The sequence below is a fragment of the Zootermopsis nevadensis genome, unplaced genomic scaffold (genome assembly GCF_977971745.1).
Source record: "Zootermopsis nevadensis isolate Lab colony 2312 unplaced genomic scaffold, Znev_1.0 Znev_ptg000011l, whole genome shotgun sequence".
In the NCBI taxonomy this organism is placed as follows: Eukaryota; Metazoa; Arthropoda; class Insecta; order Blattodea; family Termopsidae; genus Zootermopsis; species Zootermopsis nevadensis.
Genome location: NW_028259143.1, coordinates 16,108,726 through 16,123,540, shown reverse-complemented (window position 1 = coordinate 16,123,540; position 14,815 = coordinate 16,108,726). Strand labels below are relative to the sequence as shown.

At 35.9% G+C, this 14,815-nt stretch overlaps 1 protein-coding gene across 3 annotated transcripts in view; it reads right to left on the bottom strand.

Annotated features, from left to right (window-relative positions):
- The window catches only part of LOC110831394 (cardioacceleratory peptide receptor), a 223,239-nt gene that overhangs the window by 149,424 nt on the left and 59,000 nt on the right, over positions 1–14,815 (bottom strand). Inside the window, exons 1-2 of one of the 3 annotated variants that reach the window (XM_022067324.2) lie at positions 9,168–9,458; positions 872–955 (exon numbers count right to left, since the gene is read on the bottom strand). The exons of 1 other annotated variant lie outside the window; for it this stretch is intronic. The gene's annotated coding sequence lies outside the window, so the exon portion shown is untranslated. Of the gene's footprint in view, positions 1–871; positions 956–9,167; positions 9,459–14,815 lie in introns of those variants that run through there. One more of the 3 variants, XM_022067321.2, reaches the window with a different exon arrangement.

Below are 14,815 nucleotides of genomic sequence, written 5' to 3'. Positions count from 1 at the left end.
GAACCCATGGTCCCAGTGAGCCACGTCTCAGACCTCGCAGTCACTGTGACCAGCGTGTATGGGTGCACCCACCTAAAATTAGATTATCGGACCTTCACCCTGGAGAAAAATGGGCCAAAACCCTGGTCACCGTTGTACACTCTATCTCAGTGGTATTCAAACTTTTTTTGTTCGCGTACCCCCAGATATAATTTCTCTTCAACTTTGTACCCCCAAAGTTGTTGGCGTATAATTCAAGTTATACATAGTATATAATCTACATCTAAAATAAATTAAATAAATTACATTACTGATTATTCAGTGATTATCATAAAATAATATATATTTTTTTAAATTTCACGTACCCCCTAAGATGTCTTCGCGTACCCCAGGTTGAATACCACTGCTCTATTTGAACTTCCGGTCTCTCTAACACGCAAGTCATTAACTCATTGTGTTCTGTAATCGAAACAAGCGAGTCTCGAAGAATTTTTTTTTTAAAAAAATCACTATATCTGTCAAAACGTTAACATCACACAAATTACCAGACTGGTTTTAATCAAATTATGTCTAATAAACCTACAGAGATTTTATTTAATGATTCTAATTATTTAGCTCGACTCATTTTAGTGAAATGGCGTAGCTCGGTCAGCATAGTGTCTGGCTACGAATTGGACAATCTGGGTTCGATCGTTAGCAGGGACTAAGAATTTTCTTGTGGCCTCGAATCTAGCCAAATTTCTTCTATCCAACTTAACCACGGGGACAATCCCGCAAGTTTTATAAAACACTGAACATGTAGTGAAATTATACACGGATTAGTGAGTACCATCTATTTTGAGTCACATCCAATTGAACTGTTATGTAAGTCTTTCAGAAAACTTCGACATACCTTCATTACATGTATTTTGGGCCTTGACATTCCAAACTCTGCAACGAAACGCTGTATCAGGCACCAGCACAATGATCAGGTACACTAAGAGAGAGTTTAATTCATTTTAATTTTTGTCAAGTCCCACATTTCGTGGCCTAAATATAATTTTGGGCGAATGTCGCTAAGTATTCGACTGAAAAACAAACACCTTGAAGAAATGTTACAGGGAACCATGAAGCACACGCAATTTCCAAAAATATTTTCAGTAGCTCGCAGGGCCCCAAATTTGAGTTGTACTCAGTTGACCGAAACTGGATGAAACAGAGAAATATCTAAAGCAAAACCCATTATAGGTTACCAGCACAGCCTTTAATGGTAAATAAACTTAAAAACCATTCCAAAAACATTTTTCAGTACAACATTAGGGCGGGGGGGGGGGGGGGTGGAAATAAACATCCACCCATTCTGACATCTAGCAATCAGTTTTAAAGGATGCCTACCAATTATATGAAGGGTAAACATCCGTGGTATTGGCTTAGATCGCCTCAGAATCAACCCTTACAGCTACCAAATTATTTACCACACGTCACTGACAGAGATCGAGTTCAAAACGAGACCAGAAAATTTTTAAAGTCAACACGGCTTCCAATATAAAAATCCATATGCTCAATTGCAGACCGGATTACAATTCAAACTGATCACACACATGTCCAGTCTCTAAAACCGTGACGGGGATTCTGTTTCAATCTCGTATGGACGTTTAACTTACGCTTGACAGCGGGCGAAATTTCATGACGTAATCCAAACAACCAGGATATACGAACAATTGATTTACTAGAGTATGGTACTTATAATCACGGTTACTGTTTTTATGTTCAAGTGTATAGGCCAATACTGATTGATCTACGAGTGTTATTAATCTAACCGCGTCGTTCGAACGTCAGTTTAGTGACATCTGTCGGCAGACAGAATTAAAAATAAATCACTCTGTTCTTGTCAATGCAGACGTATTTGCGAAGCATATGCCAAATGACACGCTATATCTTAAAGGTATTTATTAGGTCTGTTCGTAACGAAATATTACAGAAATCATCCTATTAGCCTCACCATGTTTATCTGACTAATTGTCTACGTGTACCAACTCCAGAATCGCTAAGCGGATTTTTATTAAAGTTTATATTTGAACTTTCTGCTAAAACTTGTATACATATTCCAATTACTATATAATATACCAGTAAGAGATACTTTACTACAAAACCTACAAGCATCTTGAACGTGCATTCATTGTATCGGAGAGAAGAAATTTTCGAACATACGTTACAGTCAAAAAAGGAAATGTATATTTTCAATACATTATTTTCGGAAATGTCTTATTGTCTTCGAGGTGAATGAACAAAGACTTTTATACTTTATACTGGTAGACTGATTTTGATCACATATCATACTGAAACATTCCGAAAGCAATAACCTAATGAACGCGTAAGAATAAATCCTTCGTATCATTTCTCATTAACCCTTGAAACCGAATATGTTCTAGATAATATTGAATAATTCAGCCCGCACCTCAAAGGAAACACCACATTTCACTATTACAAAGAATATCGGGTTAATTTTATTTAAATTAGTAATCTTTGTTCACAGCGAGAATCATTCCGAGCCCTTAAGTACAAAATAAAGATTTGCCAATTCTTAAAGTAGATAAAATGTAAAGTTACCAATGGTCTTCGAAGGGCTCATATATTATGACGTATCACCTTTATTATACAATAATTGAATTCTATAATAAAAGAGATACATAAATTACCAGGACCCTACATTTTTATGCTGGGAAATTGTACGATTTATTAATTTTATTTTTCAATTATTTAAATTACTAGTATTTAATATCACACAGATAAGGTGCATATAAAATTTAACGTACTGATGGCAATCAAATTAACCTAATACATAAATAATGAATCAGAAACGAGAATAATGTTAATTACATCGTATACTGTACATGACAGCAAAGAAATGCGCTACATTTTCCAAGCAGTTACAATATTTCTTCTAATCTTTCAGCTTAATCTTGATAATGCGGCCTGTTTCGATTACGAATTCTTTTTTAAATAGTATTTTGATAATGGATTCCTATCCAGCAGATGCAACAACACAGAGAGGGGACATATATTCCGTACTGTAGCGAAATCTGGACCCGCGATCCCAAAGTGCTAGGTTTCAAAAGCGGCTTGGACAGGGTACTTACAACAACAACAGATAAGAAAATTTGTTGCCCCTAAATAACTAGGCTAATATTAGATCAGAATACGTTGTCAGAATATTATTATTATTACTGCAGTAATGACTATTATATATCTAAGTAGAATTTGAAGTTTTCAAGACGCTACAACCCAGAAGTCAGCTATATTAAATATATATATATATAGTCCAACTGTGCAACCAAGAACGTAATCATCATTCCTGGCTCTTACTGATTCTGTTATACAAGCAGGACGTCGGAACGTCCATTGCTTTAAAATATTCTATGATATCTCATTCCAGCATTCTTGATATACCATTAATCATAACTCTAACATTCATAATTGCCTCTAGAAGCCTCAAAGCGTAAAGTCGTAGAATATATAACAACGCATGTCTCTTGTTTCGGGGAATTTCAATAATCTTGTTCTATCCGAACAGCCATTCACTTTACCCTAACATATAGAGAGATTCAAAATTCTAGTACAATGCTTATTTGGAGTAGGAAACTTAAAATTTCTTTTTCAGATTCTCCACCGTTTGAGAGTTACAAAGTTTTACGTCGAAGCAGACGTTATTATAGTGACTGAGGATTTCTACAAAATGGAGATATTTCGTTTTAACATAATATATTGAGTTCGTTTAATGTTCAAATTTCAAAACTTCTGTTCACTTGTCAGTACCTTCACTCGCTCTCAGACTAAAGCCCCCGTCAAACGATCAAAATAACACAAAGCGACATCAACGTATAAAAACCGTGGAGAATATGAAATAATTCTTTAAATTTTCTGTTCCAAATTATCTCCCAAAGAACCTCCTTAAGTACTATACTACTGACTTGAATCATCCCGTATAACAAGCTCTTTTCAGACTTTATAAATTGAATACGCGGTAAAATTCTTCCAATCCCGGTACTAAGTATCAGTTTGTAGTTATAAGAAGTGACTTAACATGAATTATACATCGTTTTAAGAAAGAGAATTTAAACCAATAACTCGCGTATAATGATCTAATATTTAAATGGTTTTAAGGCGGAACTGGAGCCGGCTAATTCAAGTAGAAGACAAGTTGGATGCCATATCAAGGAAAAAACGACTCAAAATGTCTAAAATGTGCGTCCAATATCCCCAGAAGTGGACCAAAAATTAAGCACACGCAGAATAAAATTATAACACAAACAAATTAATTGAAATAAATAAAACGAACATTACAGAATAGATTAAGAGATTGGGAAAATGTTACAAACAATTTAATAAAATTCAATAGGGTACAGGGGAACAAACGAGAAGATTATTCACCGTACATTGAGTAGACGAGAAGGAAAAATGAGAGAAGACACTGCAAGACCATGAATAAGACCACTAACTAACTAACAAGATGGCTTAACGAACCCGGAGGTTCATCACCGAACTAACCAAAGCCCTCCACAGGACCCTGTCCTGGGCCAACAAAATCCAGTCTCCTTCAACTCCTATCTCCCATAGATCCCGCCTGACATTATCCTCCCATCTACGTCTAGGTCTCCCCAGGGGTCTCTTCCCCTCAGGCTTCCCAAATAGTGGACCCAACCAACCAGATGGCTTACCGAACCCAAAGGTTCATCACCGAATTAACCAAAGCCCTTCACCGGACCCTGTTCTGGGCCAACGAAATCCAGTCTCCTTCAACTCCAATCTCCCATAGATCCCGCCTGAGATTATCCTCCCATCTACGTCTAGGTCTCCCCAGCGGTCTCTTCCACTCAGGCTTCCAAAATAGTGGACCCAACCAACCAGATGGCTTACCGAACCCGAAGGTTCATCGCCGAATTCACCAAAGCCCTCCACCGGACTCTGTCCTGGGCCAACAAAATCCAGTCTCCTTCAACTCCTATCTCCCATAGATCCCGCCTGAGATTATCCTCCCATCTACGTCTAGGTCTCCCCAGAGGTCTCTTCCCCTCAGGCTTCCCAACCAGGACCCGGTGCACACCTCTTGTCCCATCCATGCGCGCTACATGCCCAGCCCATCTCATTCTTCTCGACTTAATCACCGTGACAATATTGGGGGAGGAGTATAAATTTTTAAATTCGTCATTATGCAGTTTTCTCCATGCCCCATCGTCTTCTCTCCTAGGCCCAAATATCCTCCTCAACACCCGATTCCCAAACACATGAATAAGACCACAGAAATACTTTATGGTAAGTGAACAAACCACAAATAGCCCCTGGCTTAATGTGAAAGCGAGAATGAAAAAACGTTTCAATACGCCAAGAGTTCCGAGAACACTTTTCTGCGTTGGAGGGAAGAGTTTCTTGGTACAGCAAAAAACCTACGACTCACCACACACTGTGAGTATAAGATGATCATTATGATGATGATTAATATCATGATGAATTACAGAAAAGTAGGCTTTTGGCTAGCACCAATATCATGGCAGAAGGAAAACGTATGTAAAACTTAAGATGGCTGTCTTCTGGGTTGTTGAAATGTTGGTAGAAGTTTACGACGTTCCATAGGGTTCTTGCTGCCTTCATTATCAGGACGACTTATAGCCCTGATTATGGAGGCAGCAAGGACCTCTGAAACGTCTGTAAACTTCTACCAACATTTCAACAACCCAAAAGACAGCCATCTCCAGACTCACCGCCATGAAAACCTCAAATCCTATGTAAAACTTCATTTTAAAACCTAAAGTTAAGAAACTACTTTGTAGACTTTCGTTTAGTAGAAGGATAATATTAAATGGTCCAGCGTTCTTTTGCACGCGATAAAGAAAATTTTTAACTCCAAGATTCTATAACAGACTGGAAAATTCTAGACTAACTGAGCGACTGTCAGATTACCACAGACTCCCTAACGTCGAGGTCGACTTTTTAGTAATCATACTTCGTATCTGAGGAAACCCGAATTTAAATCAACGCCAGGAGACCGACTATCCTAATTTATATTTTTATATTTTCCCTCATTACTCCTAGGGAAATGCCGGAATATTATCTTAAATTAGGTCACGACCGTTTCCCCAATTAACTTTAAAAGTAATTATTCGTTCACTGGACGCTTTTGAAAGGGTCTGATCTACTGACAGCGTCGTTAAATGAACCTCAAGCTCCGTAGAACTAGTCAGTTTCGCTCGAGGTGGGGGTGAAATTGGACCGATGCTTTGAGGAGACCGCGTATGAACAGCTGCCTCGTTATTAGCAATCAGCATAACAGCAAATGATCTAACTAAACAGTAGGACCTGTTAAGATACTGACAGCATCCACTTAAACATATTCTACTGAGTAAGTAACTCGTCGGTTTCTATATTTAATCTTCCATACTGAACATTTGCTGGTTGGTTAGGTTCTTAGAATATTCGTTTAATAATACACTTACTAAAGACGAAGAATTTGATTGCCAACTGTTATGACAAGTAATTAAACAATATATAACGGTGCCAGGAAGTTATAAAAACATTGAAGCTGTTGTTCTAACACAAGTGGGAGTAACTCATTAAATTTAAGACCATACATTGCTCAGTTAATGCGTTTCGTGGTTTTAAAACAACATTAACGAATTCTGGGTAATATTTTCTATAGACGTTTAATACAGTTACAGTTTTACAGAATCCAGTTTTATTAATATTACGATTTCTTCTACGCCTCAGTTATTTTTAGACGCACGTTTAAATGCCATATAAAGAGGATATACACATTTAATGACGATTTGATGATAGGGTATCAATTACGTAACGAAGGAACATGAAATATGTTTAGACTCGAGGTTTAAAATTACGTTCTATAACTTGTAATTGGAATTTTGAATTCATACTGAGGTTTAATATCTGAATTAAGATGTTTGTGTGTGTTCTACGAAGTAACTGTTGGCTTATTACTGAAATTGCCCCTGATACAGTAACAAAATTGCTTTCTTAACACACAATCATTGTATAAAAATATATATATTATTTGTAAAGCACGGAAATAGATTAAAATTAAACGATAAGAAAATTAATTAGTATATTAAAGTAATTAATAAAACATGCACGACATTGAAACTTACATACGAAATGTTACTATACGTCAGTTCAAGTTTTTAGTTATTCGAAACCTGTACTTTAGGATACGAATCACAGCCTGCAAAATATTTGTTTTGCAAGAAATGCTAATAAAATCTCTTCTCCTAACAGCAGATGTGTATGTACATTCATAACATTCATCAAACGTTAATGAACCATGGAGTTAAATAGAAGGCGTGCTATTCTTACACCAGCTAGGCGACTAATAGCTTCTAAAGAACACTTCCACAAAGTTAATTAATTAATTTGTAAACCGATGCTCTTTGACACGACAGAATAAAATCAGTGTGTGCAATGTTCTAGTGATGCTAATATTCTCATTAGAAATAGCCACCTGGCTTGAACAAGAAACAGAGAACAGAGATGAAACAAATCTATAGTTAAGTTATGGAGAAGGACACCTTAAAGCAGTCTTTAAATGACTTTTATGAATTACATTAATATATTATAACAAAATAAATATCGAGTTAGAATTATCTAAATGGCGCGCTGAATTTGCGTCGAGTAGACTATTTTGAAACTATAAACTTTAATATTTTTCTACTGAAATCATGCACCCCAGAGTAACTCACGTTTACTTTATTAAGGCTTTGACCGGGATGTTAAATCTTATGTGGTACCGCCTGATTCGACTTCTAATGGTTAAGTGAAGTGTTTTCTTCGCGGTACGGTCTGGATTCGTAAATATTATGAAGACGAGCTTCGGCTTCAAAGGGTTAACCAGCTGATTTTCGTAATGGTGAGGTGTAGTGTTTTCTTCGCGGTACGGTCTGAATTCATAAATAATATTCAGACGATCTTCGGCTTCAAAGGGTTAAGTACCTTCTGTTTTATTGCAAGTGCAAGGCAGAGTCTCAGAATGAAATTATCGAGATAAATTTTAATTTTAATTTAACACAAACTGTGTATTAATTACTCACATACTGCAAAAATTTTCAGAAGTGATAAAATTTTCAAGCATATACCGGTACATAATTTCAATTTTTAATACGCGATTCTCCAAATTAAATTTTTACAGTAAGATTCACACCAGTACAAAACCTTTAAAGATTCTTATTATCAGTTCATTTTAGTCGCAAAACTTTAAGAGAACTACTTGAGAGACCCAAGCATATTAGTGAGAGGATAATATTAAAATGAATTTCAAAAAAAGAAACTTTAAGAGAACTACTTGAGAGACCCAAGAATATTGGTGAGAGGATAATATTAAAATGAATTTCAAAAAAGAAACTTTAAGAGAACTACTTGAGAGACCCAAGCATATTGGTGAGAGGATAATATTAAAATGAATTTCAAAAAAAGAAACTTTAAGAGAACTACTTGAGAGACCCAAGCATATTGGTGAGAGGATAATATTAAAATGAATTTCAAAAAATAATTGGGCTTGTGGACTGGAACGTGGATGCAGTCCAAGGATTTTCATTTGTAAACACAGTAATGAATGTTTGGGTTCCAAAAAATGCGTTAAATTTCTTGACTCGCTAAGTAAATATTAGCTTCCGAATAAATACTCTTCTATAGAGTTACTTGACATCTGATTCCTCTGCAGTTCTTTTAATTGTGTTAAAGTGTTAAAATATATTTTCACACCAACATCAACAAAGAAAAGTGTTACATTAATCACGCATTACTCTTGGCTGTTCGTCAATCAATACATAACATGTATTAAGATTTATTATAATTACACAGTACACAAGATGGCTTCTTGATATTTTTCATTTAATTCAATCACGTATGACTGTTGAACAGGGAACAATTTTTTATTTTCATCGTCTATGGTCAGCTTTGACCGTCGTGACCCCATCCGAATTTTCTTACGATAAACATCCATGCCTTGAGTGGGACTCGAACCCAACGAGGACCATGCCTCAGACCGCGTGGCCACTGCGATCAGCGGAACAAAATTAAAAGTATTAAATTCCTTACAGATATAACTTACTAATGTATTTAACTTTCCCTTTTAGATCCAAATTTAAACGAAGTAACACGTCCGCCCACAACAAGAAAGAACACGTATAAATATTCATGCAATTTACCTGTTGAGTCAATCCTAATTCCGGATGTTAGACCACCCGCCACGCACCAAGTACATTGTGGTTCTGCGAGTAAGCGCAAAGTACCCGCTATACAGAACTGGCGCTCCGGGAATTGAAGGTGTGGGTGGGAGAAGGGATGAGTAGCGCATGCGCTGAGTGTGACCTGAAGTTTGTCAAATACGACCGTGGACACGGTCGGTCCGAGACCGAACGAAGAGACGGACTATTTTTTAACACGATGTGTAGTGGTTCCCGAGTTGTGTGAGATTAATGGAGCTGTTGAAGTGAGTACGCGCTTGGCAACAAGGAGGGATATGCAGCTTTTCTCGTCCAGGCCTGCGTATAAGGCAGTGGCTGAAAGAGGAAACTTATGTCTCGTCATTGTTTCGTTTGAGCAGAAAGCGATAAGCTGATAATTACGTATGAAGTAAATGTAATACCACGGAGCAGAGTCCTTAAGAAGTTTATAGTAGCTCATCTGGTCACAAAGTTCCTCGCCTTGTAAGAAATGAATCTTATTCTGAGCCAGTTGAATCCACAATGTTTCACGTGTAAAAATTATCCACAAATTTTGCTTTACGTATTTTGAGAGTAGAATTCTGTATAATTTCTGTTCTTCTCGATATGTGTTACATATCTCACTGTTCCTTGAAGTAAGAATTCGCGTAAGAAATCTTAACACAAACACAAAATATTACCGACGTTTCGTAAATTATGAGCCTGTAAATATTTTAAAATTTACGAGATTTAATTGCCGGCCTACAGCTATCAAAGTTTAAATAAAACCAGTTTTTTTAACATAACTGTCTATTGGCTTATAAATTGGTGAGATTTCATGTTCTCAAGGTGGCAAGCATGAAGACTGTCTCTTGGGGTGTTGGTAGATGTTTCCCGACATTTCAGATTTGCTTTATGCATCAACCATCAGGGCAATCAGGACACAACCGCCCTGATGACGGAGGCAGTAAGCACATCTGAAACGTCTGAGGATTCTTCAGCTCATTAAATGTCCTGATAATAAGATTTGATGATTTCACGGTGATGTGAATGTCGTCTAGCTCAGTGGTATTCAACCTGGGGTACGCGTACCCCCGGGGGTACGCGAAAACATCTAAGGGGGTACGTGAAATTTAAAAATATGTATATATTATTTTATGATAAACACTGAATAATCAGTAATGTAATTTATTTAATTTATCTTAGATGTAGATTATATACTATGTATAACTTGAATTATACACCAACAACTTTGGTGGTACAAGTTGAAGAGAAATTATATCTGGGGGTACGCGAACAAAAAAGGTTGAATACCACTGTTCTAGACCAGTGGTATTCAACCTGGGGTACGCGTACCCCCGGGGGTACGCGAAGACATCTTAGGGGGTACGTGAAATTTAAAATATATAAATTATTTTATGATAAATACTGAATAATCAGTAATGTAATTTATTTAATTTATCTTAGATGTAGATTATATACTATGTATAACTTGAATTATACACCAACAACTTTGGTGGTACAAGTTGAAGAGAAATTATATCTGGGGGTACGCGAACAAAAAAGGTTGAATACCACTGTTCTAGACCAGTGGTATTCAACCTGGGGTACGCGTACCCCCGGGGGTACGCGAAGACATCTTAGGGGGTACGTGAAATTTAAAATATATATATATTATTTTATGATAAACACTGAATAATCAGTAATGTAATTTATTTAATTTATTTTAGATGTAGATTATATACTATGTATAACTTGAATTATACACCAACAACTTTGGGGGTACAAAGTTGAAGAGAAATTATATCTGGGGGTACGCGAACAAAAAAGGTTGAATACCACTGTTCTAGACCAGTGGTATTCAACCTGGGGTACGCGTACCCCCGGGGGTACGCGAAGACATCTTAGGGGGTACGTGAAATTTAAAATATATATATATATTATTTTATGATAAATACTGAATAATCAGTAATGTAATTTATTTAATTTATCTTAGATGTAGATTATATACTATGTATAACTTGAATTATACACCAACAACTTTGGTGGTACAAGTTGAAGAGAAATTATATCTGGGGGTACGCGAACAAAAAAGGTTGAATACCACTGTTCTAGACCAGTGGTATTCAACCTGGGGTACGCGTACCCCCGGGGGTACGCGAAGACATCTTAGGGGGTACGTGAAATTTAAAATATATATATATATTATTTTATGATAAACACTGAATAATCAGTAATGTAATTTATTTAATTTATCTTAGATGTAGATTATATACTATGTATAACTTGAATTATACACCAACAACTTTGGTGGTACAAGTTGAAGAGAAATTATATCTGGGGGTACGCGAACAAAAAAGGTTGAATACCACTGTTCTAGACCAGTGGTATTCAACCTGGGGTACGCGTACCCCCGGGGGTACGCGAAGACATCTTAGGGGGTACGTGAAATTTAAAATATATAAATTATTTTATGATAAACACTGAATAATCAGTAATGTAATTTATTTAATTTATTTTAGATGTAGATTATATACTATGTATAACTTGAATTATACACCAACAACTTTGGGGGTACAAAGTTGAAGAGAAATTATATCTGGGGGTACGCGAACAAAAAAGGTTGAATACCACTGTTCTAGACCAGTGGTATTCAACCTGGGGTACGCGTACCCCCGGGGGTACGCGAAGACATCTTAGGGGGTACGTGAAATTTAAAATATATATATATTATTTTATGATAAACACTGAATAATCAGTAATGTAATTTATTTAATTTATTTTAGATGTAGATTATATACTATGTATAACTTGAATTATACACCAACAACTTTGGGGGTACAAAGTTGAAGAGAAACTATATCTGGGGGTACGCGAACAAAAAAGGTCGAATACCACTGATCTAGCTTATGGGTTGCTGTGATGTTTATTACTTTGGCTTGTGACTAACCATGAGGATGCTGAAAGGTTCGAACATGGCCACATAAAAACTTTAGCGTTTATATAACAGAACCCATGGTTCTACACCACTAATATCTAACAGCGTAACTGGACACGATCCTAAAGTAATTTCTTCCAAGTACCATCCTCACAAAAGAATTTATATTTTTTTTCAGTTTTCCTAATTAACTCATTCACGAGGTTTCCGCATCAAAATTCTTTCTTCATTTCTTATCACCTGAGTCTTAGCAACATGTGCAGCCAATTGCTAACAATATATATATATATATTAGGTGGCCAATATTAATCACGAAGATCCTCGGTTTCTACATCTTGAAATTATTTGAGATTATTTGCTACTACCACCAAGATCTGCACCGGCGGCGGCTCCAGGCGGGCTCGCGCCCTGACCCTTCCGCGAACACCGCCGCGCCCTCCTACTCGCCGGGGCTTCAGCTTACACGCCTTTGCCTTCTATTGTCCTAAAATTCATCCTAAAAGCTTTTTTAAAAACATTTCAACCTATATCCTTCCATCATGTTACAAGATCACACTTATAACAATAAGAATCAAATTATTTTGCAACTTCAATATTTAAGATGGCTGACGTAAGTACAGCAATGGACGAAGTAATTATCTATAGCAAAAATATAAAAAAATTATTTCCTTTATTTGTGCACAAAATCTCATTTTTACCATCTTGTTCCAGGATAGTAAAAGCCTTAATTATTTAACACAGTTAATTACATTTAGCTGCTGATTCTCAAGTCGTCATGTTTGTTTATTTACTTCCAAACCCCTCAGAATATTTTTTAAAATGAAAATAATACATTCATTACGTTGAGCAATTATTTTATCTAGGTAAATTTATGAGATGATAATGTTGTGTGATGATTATAATTGTTTAATTTTAACCGTCTAATCACAATAAAATATTTTATTAAATATTAAAATATTATTATTACAATTAACATTTAATATTTAAAATATTTAAAATATATTAAAATGATGCTCTTTATATCGAAATGTTCGATTTACAATTAGAGCATCATCTTTTTCACGACATGTTTCGGTTTTCAATGAACCATCTTCAGGTGTATAATCAATATAAATTTAAAAGTAATATTCTAAATGCAATTCTTCGTCAGATGTCCATTAAATATCGGAAAGTTATCCTCTTCTAGATCAACTGTACTTTTGTTATCACATTCAATGTTGTTTCGTAAATGTAAAATTAAACAATTAAACAATTAGGTAAATTTGTTATTGTCAAAACAAACGTACAATAAGAGCAGACCTCTAATGTTAGTTTATTGGTTAAAAATGTGAGTAAAATGCGAGTACTTCGATTCAACAAATGTTAACTCAGATAGCCACATGCATCTCAGAAACATGTACGAAATTAGACCAGCGTTTTTAAAAGGAACGCTGATTATATGGGACTATTTTCAGAAATAATCGTCGGAAAACTAATACGAACGAAACACCTATTTCAGTTTGTGATACTATTGACAAAGGAACTTGATCTGTGTAATGCCAGGACAATGCACTTACCCAAGAAGATATTGTTCCCCTATATGTCTGCAGGTATACTGAAGAGAAAACGATGAAGCAGGTTTAGTGAGACCAGTTTCTGTTGGGATGGACGTTCTGAATACCGCATGTGAATGCACCATGAGATCTTAAAAAAAAATAAGGAACAACTCATATGAGCTTTCCTTCTTATTTTAATTGTACTTCAAATGACGGGGTTCGCTTCGAAATAGACGTGAAGGCAATTTTACCAAATTGTGGTTGAGAATTTCTTTCTACGTGACCACAGATGTAAGGATATCACAATTAAAACCGATATTTAATAAATAGGTTGTTGTAGTGTACAGTCAGTATTGACCCACACCTATTCGAAGACACTAGTACTTGTGGACATATCGGGACACTCACTCCTACATCTTTGGCCGATATGTACATCTAATAACATTTAAGAAAAAACAACACCTTCGCCCAAAAATGGAAAAACAAACGTAATGAAACATCACCAAAAAACTACAGAAATCATAATTGAGTTTTAAGTTCTTAGATATATTTTACTCCTGATGATGGTTTTATAAAAACCGAAACATGTTGTGTAAATGTTCCGAAATGTAAATCGATCAATCGATATGGAACATCAATGATATTTTATTATCTTAATTATAAGAAATTTTAAATATTGTGATCAGACGGATTAAAATAAATAATTGAATTAATTCGGTTAAAATTGTTCTGGGTTAACTCTTAAGGGTTTTAAAATTATTGAATTTGAATGTACGCGTCGTACTGTTGCAGGCCTAGTATCAACTATAGTTTTCCATGTCTCATACGTAAATAAGGCACACGGATTTACATAAAAGAGCCTAGTAACTCCCCCCGGAGGGCATTTAACCTTAAACGTTACGGTTAGGACAGAAACATTTCTTGTCAATACATGGCAGTGTGCCCGCAGATCCACTACGTGGAAATACATCTAAGGAAGTCGTCTTGAAAGCAGAGAACCTTAATTAAGAAGATAATCTGGACACTGCACTGATTGGTTTGTTAATTCTGTCACGTATATTTCAGCTTCAATAGTCACCGTGTTCTTTTTTCTGAATGAGAACATCTGTCCGCACACTAATTCTTAACACGGTCCTGGCAAAACACTTTGCATTAATCTTTCTTAACATGTTTCGAGG